Raw genomic sequence first — 12,632 nt, forward strand, 5'->3', positions numbered from 1 at the left:
TCTGATGATGGCTGTCAAACTCAAGATTTAGTTTCCAGGCTGCGATTGGCATCATGTTCGGTCTCCTCGTCTGGATCAACAGTGGGTCCTGCAGGGGCCGCTGCAGCAGACTTGCTCCCATCCGGCAGACACCACCGTCCGTGTTCAGTTCAGCCAGCGTTTCTATTAGAGGAGGAACGGGGAGGTGCAGCGTGCTTGAGCTCTGGACCACAAAAAAACAGGAGGAGGAGTGAGCGCGCAGAGCCCTGTTGGACCAATGGAGCGTTTTATTTTTAAATGCAAATATATTGTTCATGATATCTGAACGTATGCATAAAGTGCTTTTTAACGCGTTTAATGCAACAAATGTATGAACTTTAAGATATCATCATTCCTTCTAAAATGTTAAATAGTTCAAAATCGGAGGCCTTTGATCTTTGTATGCAATATTTAAGTGATCTTTGAGAGTTATCTGCGGGGTGAAAGAAGCACATATACACGTAAATAAATCGTTTTCGTATTACGGAGCGTTTAGCTGGAAGGGCCCAATGGACTCCGTGGCGCCACCTGCCGAAATGATTTGTGATCCGGCATGCATGGTTTCTGAAAGGTCAAGACTGTCCTCTGTAGACAGGCGATGAAAACACTCCGCAGTACTTCACTTGAAAACCTGTTCAAATACAAGTTTAAACCTTCCAATACTCAAATACAACCTGTCTTTGCTCTTGTGTTTTAACTCTTTCTGCAATTCTAAACCTGGAATGCGATAAAGGCCTATGCTTCTCTTTTATGTACATAGTGCTAACTATATTTAGATACACCAACAGCACTAAATAAGAGTAATAGAGCGAATGTAAAATGACAAGATTAAACGCTTAACTTTTCAGTTAAAGCCATTTCATTATTAAATTCAGAGACGCTCTTTGTCCCGCCCAGTTCGGGTTTGCTGGAAAATAATGACGGACAGGTTGAAAATATAATAAAATATTACACAATCACTATTTAAAAGTTACTTTATCTTTGAAAGAAGTTCTTTATGCTTCTTTTATGTTATCAAAAGTACAGAAAAACGGTAGTAAATAAAATATCTCTACAATCTCAAATATTTGGAAGTTTTTAAATATATTTTACAATGTAATTGATTTATTTACTCAAGTAAAGCACAGTGTCGCATGGACCTTCAGAGATCATTTTGTGATTCTGTGATCATTGCTGATTTGATGCTCAAAAATGTTTTATTATTATCAGTGTGATTATTAATGAAGTAGCAATTATTTTAGAAATCACATTTTTTTCAATGCCTTTGTAACATCAGATGGTCAAATTGTTCATGCTGTATAAAAGTAATAATCGCGAAAATAAATAAATAAAAATAAATAAAGCCCAGACTTCTGAACAGTAGCACTCTTTAATTTAAACCTATAAAAGCAGTCTATATCTGGCTGTGTGGAGTGAATCATTTTGTCTGTTGTCAATCATTTATTAGCTTAGGTTCCTGTATATGATCTATCACACGCTTCTCTCTACAAACGTTGTCAAAGGTTCTCAAAATTTTGTGAACAAAAAAGTTCCTCTTGAAATATGAGCTTCTAAAAGAGGAATTGTTATAAGGTTAGATGAACATTTGAAACAAGCAAAAGATCATTTATATACAATATAATAACAAATAGTCATAATAATAATATCAACAAATAAACATACTATTTAAAGTAATAAAAATGATTTAAAAATTTAAAAATTTAAAATGTGCATAAAACATCCTTTTATGGTGGGATCGCATCTTATTGCAGATGTAATAAAATGTAACATGTTGCAGACACTTCACAATTAAAATCATTAAAAATAAAAGATTAAGACCTGATAACCAAATAACAATAACCTTTTATGTCATCTTTAGTCCACTGCTATAATAATATTGCTAGTTTTATTTTACCTTGTTGTTCATAGTTGATGCAGTTTTAGTAAAGGCAGCCTCTCTGCAGATATGACGCGCTTTAACACACCAGAAATCATCTGGTGATTCGAATGACGCGCCGAGCGGCCCTCCTATTGGCCAATGGCTACGCAATGAAATTTCCATTTATGGGTTGTTTGCCCTGATTCCGCTCAAGCAGCAGGCACAAGTTTAACTTTGAAGAGCAGACGCTCGCTGCGGCGAGCCAGTGCGCTTCGAGCGGTTTACCGGCGCGGTCCTCACTATTATGGCTAGCACATCATCTGAGGAGACGTTTACTAACAGCACCAGAGGCCAAAACGAGACCGTGACATCTCTGTAGAGACTTTTAACAGGCTTGTTTTTATTTTAATAAACGGTTACAAAACGGGATTATAAAAGAAGGTCTGCTGCGGCGTGATAAACGAATGAAAATGTAGAGTGAAAATAAAATATCAGCGGTCACGCAGCTCATACATATATATAAACACGAGGGACACCGCTCCTATCTTGGAAACAGTTTTCCAAAGCATCCTTATCGGGATGCGAAGTAGGTTACATGTTGTTAGGTGTTATTGTTTTTGTCATTTGTATCAATTAAACAAATTTGAACAGAAGCACTAAATGGGACTATTTATTTGGAAACATATAGGATACTACTATAAGTAGCCTAACTGGTACCATAAATGCTTCAAAATTCTGATTAAAAGTTGTCTCATTGAGGTCAAAACCAAGTACAAAGTTGTATTAAAACTGTGTGTGATTTGTGTATGTATGCGCTCTATTTACGTCTTATGAATGTAGTGGTTGCCTAAGTTAGACAAATGCGCTCCAGCTGCGTGTCATATTCAGCTATTGTTTGTCCTTCATCCTTTGTTCACTTAGACAGAAAACAGCCTCTTCTTTCCCAGCCCTCCTTGAACAGTTGTAATTTATACCGGTCCCGGTTACAACTCCAGTTTCATGTTATTTTTGGTACAGGGTTTGTCCAGGCTCGTGATAGATAGAAAACCACTGCGTTCCCAATTTTCAAGGATCAGCTCTTCTGTTGCAGTTACTGTTTTTGGGTTTATTATTGACTCCATTCTTATCTCAAGCAACCTTGGCTCAGTTCTTTGTAATAGTGGAAAACTGTAAGTTACACACATTAGTGTCCAAGTGGTTACAGGACACAGAGAGAGATGCGGGTAGGTGCAGTCGCATGTGAAACTCACTTCCGTACATATGCTCCGTGAGGATGGGCTGGGTTCTGCTTGACAAGTTTGTGCTTATGCGTGCGTCCACAATGGGACAGCAGTTTCCTCTTGTTATGGTGGAAAACGACACTGTTTTCTCTGCTAGCTCCTCGCTAAATATAAGGCTTTAGTTACGCTTGAAACTTTTTGGCCTTGTGTGATCCCCGGACTTCAGCGCAAGGATGCTTTCTACAGACCCTGCTTTGTCTTGACTGTGTCTTTTTTTCAGCCTGTCAGCTGGTGAAGTTAACAGGTATAGATCAGGTGAAAAACAAGTAAATCCAGTTCAGCTGTCTCTGTAGTGCACGTAGAGACATTCTCTGCAAGCCATGCAGCCGGGAACGGTTTACCTTGGGGCTTTTATATGGGACAAACCTTTTCAGAGATCGCCCATGCCTGTCTGTGGTATTTTGTATATTGCAATATTATCAGTCGGCCCTGGTAAAGCATTTTGTCTGCACAGAATAAGCTTTTAATACAATATCACAGAAGTCACAGTTTATATAAATATGGCTCACTGTTTCTATAACCAACTCTGGGGAAGTGCAGGCAGTATTCTGTACTGTTACTACAATACCTGTCCTTATTCATTTCTAATGATAGAAGTCACACATGAGGTTGTGGCTCAGGAGTGTGTATATATTCTATATAACTACATTGTGAATTAATAGGTGGGGTTTGTAGCTATATTTGTTTTGATCGCAGTTTCACGATGCTTGATGAGGCTACTAATCGTTCCTCTTGCTACTTAAAGTAAATGAATGATTTCTGAATATGAACTTATGTAATATCTGTTACAATAATGGTGCCCGATTTTATGTGGCTACTGGCTGTGCAAGAGCAATTCTAGTTGATTTTGTAATATATCACTGAGTTACTGAATATGGCTGAACCACTGTATTAAAAACTATGATCATAAAGCCTTGTGTATGTAGTATGAGTGACTTTTTTTTGTCTATAATGCCCTTTGTACCTTCAGGCTCAATACACTGAACACAAACCATCTTCTAAAATTATGTAATAAACATTTAAAGAAAGATTACCTATTGTTTTACTCGTTTGTGTATCGTCCATTGTGATTGGTCTCCATATTTAAGAAGCGTTTCTACAGGTTAAACTGTATCTGGTAGGTTAAGTAGCTTGTTCACTTTCTTTTTCCTCTTCTTTTTCTGCTGATGCTGAATAGTAGGTCAGTATGGCAGCATATGTTTTGCACAGAGTTGCAGATGTATGTGCACATGCTGAGTAACATCCCCTCATTCAAAGCCTTCTCCTCTATGTCACACCGCTTATTGTGATTGTTGAGGAATCCAGACTTTCTAAAAGAGTCAGCAACCTCACCTAAATCCAGAGAAAGGTCTAGTAGTACGGGCTGAAATCTGTGGTTTCTTTTTAGCGCTAGTAATTTGGCATTAACGCGTATATTAATTTCTGACATGGTAATGCATTTCTCTCAATATCAGCTTTGATGCTGGCTTCTTTTGATGCTGTTTTATTGTTGGTTCTGAACTACACTAAACTGTGTTTATTTTAAATGTCCAATTCAGACGCTTACCCCATGTAACTTGGATATAAAGTATAATATCCACTGATGTGTTCAAGTTCAGGATTTATGGTTTGTTTACAGAGCCAGCTGAAAAGATGAATGAAAACATCAATCAAACTAAAATAAAGCCTTAATTGGAAAAATCCTGTTGACTTTTTCATTGTGATGTGCACCATATGTTGACTAGCAATTTGCCTAATCTGTCCTTTAGACATCAGAATCTTTGTTTTACGCCAGGTGACTCTGGAGTGGTTCTACATTGATATAACCCCACCAAATGCGTCAAGCTTGTAACTTCCTGAGATCGTGGTAATTTTGTTAGAGAATTGTGCATATTTCATTGTGCAGTTTTTTAGCAGAGATACATTAAAAATTTATCAAAAATCAATGAAAAAAATGACATGTGTTGTAAAAATAAAATATTACAACATACTTTGTACATTGAGGAAAAAGGTACCTTGATTCACAAAAATATAAAGCAGCACAACTATCTTCAATACTGATAATAATAAGAAATAAAAGCATTTGAGCTTCAAATCATCATATTATACTGATTTCTGAAGGAAACTGAGGACTGGAGTAAAGACTGCTAAAAATCTAGCTTGCATTGCTGGAATAAATTATATTTTATATTGTATTATATATTATATTAAAGTAGAAAGCCTCTTTTTATTTAAACTCATTGATTTGATCAAATGATCGCAAACATTTTAAAGAATTTTAAATCATACCAAACACAAAACGCTTTAATAATAGTGATATGCAAAGCAGGTCTAATGGTTTACATGAATGTATTGCTAGGTTGTTGCTGTTTTTTTGTATTTGTACAACAGTGCAATGAGGACAATAAATGTCCCAAAGAGCTTCATAGGAGAAAAGAACAAGAGCTTCATGGCTCAATCGTCACAGTATGTGCACTTAACCACTAGGCCGCAGTTTTAATAATATTTTAAGTTTCTTGATTACTCCTATGAAATATCACTTTATCCCTAATAAAAAGTAGATTTAGACTCTGTGCAGGCCCAGTTTCCTTGGGAAGAGTGGGAATCTTGAGAAGGAGAGAGATGGGCTTTCAGCTGTGAAATGAGACTGCCGCGCGCCCTGCCAGCTCACGCTCAGCTCCTCTCACCTTGCCTCCTGTTTCTCTCATCTGCATTAGTCTCTTTGCGGGTTTTTGTGCTACCAGCTTCAAAAGCAGGTCAAGGACTGGTGAGTATGTGCTGGCAACATTGTTCATTTTGAGCGCAGATAAACTGCTGTACAGTTGGTGTATGAGAAACCTCTTTGTTAATAATTATACATTCATGGCTGATCTTTGCTTTACCGACATACCTAGTTTAAACCTCAATAAAAGCCATAATGATTAAAGCAGATATTTAGTTTCTTTTAAGAATATTTATCAGATGTTTAGTTAGATATTAGATTAGATTTGTACTAGAACTTGAAGGCTTCTTTGTGAGTGAGCTGGTGTTTCTGTGTCTGTTTTTGCTGTATAGTTTCTGCTGAGGTGGCTATGGCTCGCTTATGCTGTATTTACCATCAAACTCAGCCTGTTAAGTTACAGAATGACTTGTTGTCAACATTCTACAAGCCCGAGGTAAAGCGCAGTGACATTACAGACGCCAGACCATAAAAGTGCACGTTAAAAGAGGATTTGCATCAAACATTTTGAAGCTATTGTTTCACGCTGCTCATTCCTGAAAAGGTCATGAGAAAGACTGTTGTTCCACTTTGCCCTTTGCATGTGTTTTTAGTTTTGAGGGGACGACCAAATGTTCACCCTTCATGCTATCTTTTTCTGGGTTCAAATATCACTTTTGGTGTTGTCTCAATCCAGTTTTAGCTGTTTTCAGTGTTTCAGTTTGTCTACATGACAGTGACTCTTTGAACCCAGTTCAGAAAGTTTGTTCACTGACATTATCATCTCCGTATCTCTATTTCTAGTGTATTTGCATATGCTTTGTTAGTGATGAATCATGCTCTGAAATTCAGGCTTATGTCATTTTGAATGTCCTGAGATTGTTGAAAAGCTCATGACATATCGCTTGAAAATACAACCGCTGTCAAAATATATAGCAGTGTTGTAACTGATGGCACATTGGTACTGTGCTAATGAAATATAACAAAGATTTTGGCCCCTTTGTCAACTCAAAGTACATGAATGAAATTGCAGCAGAGTAAAACTCTAGCTAGAAACCATTATACCTTTTCAGTATGATTTCACTGTCATTCGTGGTGATCTGACCCATAAATCCCTGGCTATCTCAATATTATTCATGTGAATGAGGCCAACAACATTCATCCTGTGTCATTTCCCATAGGAAGTCTGATTTACAACAAGTCCAATCAGCTATATCCAGATGAATCTGCTCTTAATATTGTATTGCAGTTGATTTAGTATTGTATTATTATTATTTTATTTTTTGTGCTTAGCTGTTTTTAACAATGTTACAAAAGTCCATTTCCAACTATGCAGTGGATTATGTTTGGGGACATAAAACAGTTTTTCATTGATGTCAAGCATTGTAGGTGAAACACGTAGAGGTGACTGGTCCTCATGCTTGGAAGAATGTAAATATTTGTGCTTTTGATAAATCCTGGAAGTGCTTCATAAAGCTAGAGGCGTGTGCGTTTGGTGACCGTCACTTAGAACCTGTTTGGCTCAATTTATTGACCTTCATGAGTTAATACCGGCCAGGGTCCGCTTTAAGAGAGAATTACAATATCTTATCATCAAGTAGGCCAGCATATGTACATGCATTTTATGGGAAATACATCCTTTACAGACAAAATAGTAGTACATTTAGTAGTAAAAACTTATTTTAGCAACTAATTCACATTACTGACACACATACGATAACCCTGTGTGTTTTTAATGTCAAGATAAATAACAGAAAAATATATACACATTATCGCAGAAGTTTAGATTGATTTTGGAAGAACAGTGAGTCATATGATGCAAACAATATATTTTAAGTTTTAATAATGACTTATTTTAATGTTTTGTTGGTGAAATATTCTTTCCATGAACAGAAATACAAATAATAATGCTAGGAGATGTAATTTTTTTTCTTCTTCTTTTTAGTACACTATTTATCAGGTTTTTAGAATAATGGATAAGTATAGTATATACAAATTAGTACAGTGCTTCCTTTTGAGATGAGTATTTTCTTTTTTGTGTAAATAGCTTGACTCAGCTGCAAGTATAGAATAACATTAATATATATATATATATATATATATATATATATATATATATATATATATATATATATATATATATATATATATATATATATATATATATATTTAAAAGTAAAATGTTTCTTATAATTATACATGGGTTAGATTTTAAAAATTGCAATTATATTATGGATTGGGTTTAGCTGAAATTGTCACCTTTTAGTCTAAAGAATTAAAAAATAATTATAAAAGATATAAGCTACATTTTATGTTGATGTTTTATGCATACAAAATAAATAAAATGCACATCAAACACGCTTCACAAATTACACTTAAACGCTTTAATTTGATATAGCATGTATTATAATAAAACATGTTGGCGTTATAAAAAACATGACATGTGCAGCATCCTAAACGCCATTAGACAATTATTAACACAAATACAATAGCTACCGCATTTAACTCTGTAATTAAATTCTGACTAGAGTGATAAAGTTGCAGTTTGGCAGCAGCACTAATGTGGAGATCTAAGTTTGCTGTATCTGATCAGAACCATTACTCAGTTGGGAACTGGGGGATTTGTTCGGCCACTTGCCAGCTCCCATTTCATGGCTATGAGGTGATTCCCTGATCTGAAACATTCTAAAGCGTTCCATCTTTCCTATTCTGCCATCACAGGGAACTCACATGCACAGACCTGACCACAGCGAACCATCCCGCTACTCTCCCGGTGTCTCTAGAATTACTGTAGACGCTGAACTGTACTGATATTAGATCAGCTTCTGAAAGGAGTGATTCTGACAAATGCCAATCACAGTATTCGTCCGACTGGCCTCTTTGTCTATACGTATAGAGCATTTAAACGATTCTCCTCATTGTTATGCAGGTGTGCTCCAGGGTGCTGTTCATTCAGGATCTCATTATAGATCGGTCAGTACCAGACTGCAACGAAATAGCTAGAGGGGATTCGGGCTTCAACGCTGTGCATTAATCAAGTTCCTACACATGCCTTGCTTTGATTAATGTCCTCGTTACAGGCTTCTCATGGGCTGGTAATGGGCCCTTATGTTGTGTTGTATCTTCAGAATCTGTGGAAAATTTGTTTGTGACAGACAGTTTTATGAGGCAGAAGCTATTTGCACCAGAGCACTGTAGTACAGTAGGCACCGTGGACGACGGCCATCTGCTCACTCTGTGTTGTTCCAAAACTATGTGACATTTTATTCCTGCTTTGGATCAAGTAAAGAACATATTTTCAGAAGCTCGGTGTCTACATAATGCTGGCTCCCATTGAGGATTTGAATTATAGAACAACATGAAGGAGTTTTTATTTACTTCTTTAGGTGATCTGTTCTTTAAGAGTTTGACTCTTTATAGCAAATATTACATTTTGTTGCAAGGGTGCTTTGTAGAGGACAAAAAAACAGGTATGGAAATATTTTTTTTTATTACTTTAATTTTCAGTCACGCCCTCTAGCTTTCTTTATTTCAAATCAATTGTTTGTTTGTGTACAAAAAGCTTCATAAATGGTCTTATCTGCTCACTCGTGTGGATTATCAAACACTATAAAAAGCCTTCACGATGAAGGCTGTGTCTGCTCCTGTTTGGAAAAAAATGTGCCTGCATCTAAGCTGTATAAAGCTTAATTACATAACCATAACTGTTCTTACAAACATAGCCTTAGCTTTTTATTTATTCATTGGTGTAAGGCCTGTGTGTTCTGGGAAGACCTTGTTTCATGTACTAAAAGCAGACAATTACTGAAGCCATAAGCCATGACTGCTTCTTACATGGAATATAAAGGATGGGATGCATTACTAGTTGAAATATTTAAACGTATTTTGTTTACTTAACTAATGAATTATTGATTGTCTCAGATAAGAAACTAGCAAATGCGAAGTATTGTGAGGTGTTGTGAATATGTAGTTGGTTGTGACAGAATAGGTGGCCAGTTTGGAACATGTTGACCTGAATTTGTCCGGAGTAAACAGATTAGATGATGTGATAACTTGTTTACTTCTTGAGAAATAATTTTTTTGGCCACTCATGAAACTAGTGATATATATTTATAATTTGTTCTGGAAAACAAACATGTATTATAGCATATGTATTTTGTCTAGCTGCAATCCAAGACCACCCAGATGTACTACATTCAAGGAGAAAATCTCTCTTAATGATACTATAACAAAATTTTATCTGATCGTCTGCAATTTTGTTTTCAATAGCAGCTTTTTCACCATTTTTTTTTGTTTGTGGAATTGAATTGAATACGAACTGCAAATACTCCACTAACTATAATATATATACTATAGATAATTATTGTCCACCTGTTTTAAGCATAAGGTATGTTGGCAAATATGTGGTCATGTCCATACACCTAAGTGACCAACCTATCTGAAGTGATCTGTGTGTGGCTGAACTGTAAGGAGGTGAAAAGACTTTGATCTCAAGGTCTATATGATGATGCACTGTCACCTGCTCTATTAGAATTAAGCACCATTTTTAGAATCCTAGTCTAAATGCACCCATCTTTATGTGTACTTCAGGGAAAAATGATGTATGCTCCAGACTTCCCATCAGACAGAATGTGCTACATTCTTTCACTGCCTTCAAAAGCGAGCAGAAATAATATGGCTGGGCTGAATTTGAAACTTTGGCACAGAGTTTCCGCAGAGCCAGACGCTTCTGAGAGCCACCTTATCTCAGTTTACACAAACCCTCTGTGTTTTTGCTGCCCTGGAGGGATGCACAGTCAGCCCTGGCTCTACAGCCATTTCTTACCCAGAAACCCCTCTGCTCCTCTCTGGGTGCTCTCTCCCAATCTTTGTAACCTGACAAACACCCTAGAGGCGCTTTACTCCATACATAAACAGGGACACTACAGCCCGATTATGTAATGCTAGTAATCCTTTTCCCAAATCAATGTAAACATGACTTATGTTTACTAGTATGATGAGGGTATTATGGTGCATATTTATTTTTAAATTGCAACGCGCTTAAATTCTATTGCTCACCATGATTAATCTAATTCTGGGCTTGTACAGTTTGTTACAACATTGAGCTTTTTCAGCTATTTCCGTAGTTCTGGATTGTTTTCGGTCTGGCTGTGGATGGGCCTGTTTTCTTCAGCACATTACAGTGGTGAATTTCCATAAGCCTGTTACTTGTGTCTGTGTTCATGGTTTACTACCATTCAGAATGTAGGACTACCACCATGCATTGTCCAGGCTGGGATTATTTCTGTCAGGCATTTTCCAGGACCCACTTCTACGACTGTAAGGGCTTCACAAACTGCCCGCTTTGAAAATACCATTATCTGCTTTTTACATTTCAGTACTGATTCCTTTTGACAATGGTGGTAAACACTACTGAGCTGCTATCTAGAGAGGGTTTGCAGTTGCACTTTCAAATTAGTTTTTTTTTCTTTTTGGGCTGTCATGCCAGCTTTTAAGGAGACAATTCTTTTTTAAGTAGAGTTTGAAAGGACATACTGACCTTGTAATGATCTGGGCATGTTATCATTTAACATACTGTAAAAATGATAACACGCATCACTGATAGGGAATTCAGACCAATGGCTGTATTTTGAGCTACAGTCTGCAAGCCTTTCTTACATGCATACAACTATATAGCATTTTCATTAGAGCAGATTATTTTTATTCTCTTGTTTTCAGAAATCCCAAAGATGCCTGATTCAAATAATTAAGTGGTAAAGAAGGAAGAGAAACTCGTCCACTCATGCTAGAATATTTTACATTTAGTCTTATAAAAATTTTAATCAAGTCCTTAGCAGCCATTATAACTAAGTGACTTAAATTTGTGTTTCTAAATGTTCTTTAGCAAGTAGTTCATTGTCTGAATTTGCATAGAGGTTTATAATTTGTCATTTTAAGGTGAATCCAATTGTCTACATAATTGGCACTGCTTGTCAAATTAGTGGCTCATTATGTTGTCTGAGACCAAAAGCAGTGCATTGGCCTGAGATAACTTCCTAGTTTCGCTTCAAATAGGGAGGTAAAAGTAATCTTGTAAAGAAAATAATTGGCAAATGTGATTTAACCAATTCATTATTACAACTCTATTTTCTTCAGACAGTGATCTTTACTCATTAGTTTTACTGAGATTTTAGATTTTATGCAAGAGAATGTTTTTCGCTTTATCTAAGCCAAAGTGACTTAATCAGAATTGCATCTGTAATATGTTGAAAATGATTCCTTGAAATAGCTATAACTCCCCACACATTCTGCCTTAATCTGCTATTAGCACTGTCAGTTCGAGCTTTCAGATTCTCAGCCAAACTGTGGTAGTACTTGAGCCATATGCTAAATTTCCATTAAACTGAGAACTTCTACTGTGTCTTGTAGCTTCAACTGCTCTCTGATTGACTCATTCATTGATTTTATATTTCCAAGTGGAGATACAATTTAATGATCATTTGCACTTTCTACCTCTTGATCCCCTTCAGCTCTGTGGTATGTGAATGCAGGTCCTCTGTTTGAATTCCAGATGGTTGTGTTAGTGCGATAGTTTCTGAGGAGGTAAAAATTGCCGCCTTATTGAATCAAACCCAGCCATTTCCTGCTTCTTGAGTCCAGCTCCGCTCCACACTTCCATATAAGGCAATGGTATTTGCATGAGGGAACGGCCTGCCATGTCAGTATGTATCTAAGACTGGTGCTGCTGGACATTTTTCAACTGCCGTAGATTACAGTGGGGAAATGGATCTGTTACAGTATTTTCTTTGGCGAGGTTTTT

The 12,632-nt window shown here is 36.6% G+C and overlaps 1 pseudogene; it reads left to right on the forward strand.

Moving 5' to 3' along the window:
• Nucleotides 1-53: 53 nt before the first annotated feature.
• The window catches only part of LOC122347932, a 52,329-nt pseudogene continuing 39,750 nt past the window's right edge, over nt 54-12,632 (forward strand).

The sequence above is a fragment of the Puntigrus tetrazona genome, chromosome 7 (assembly GCF_018831695.1).
Source record: "Puntigrus tetrazona isolate hp1 chromosome 7, ASM1883169v1, whole genome shotgun sequence".
In the NCBI taxonomy this organism is placed as follows: domain Eukaryota; kingdom Metazoa; phylum Chordata; class Actinopteri; order Cypriniformes; family Cyprinidae; genus Puntigrus; species Puntigrus tetrazona.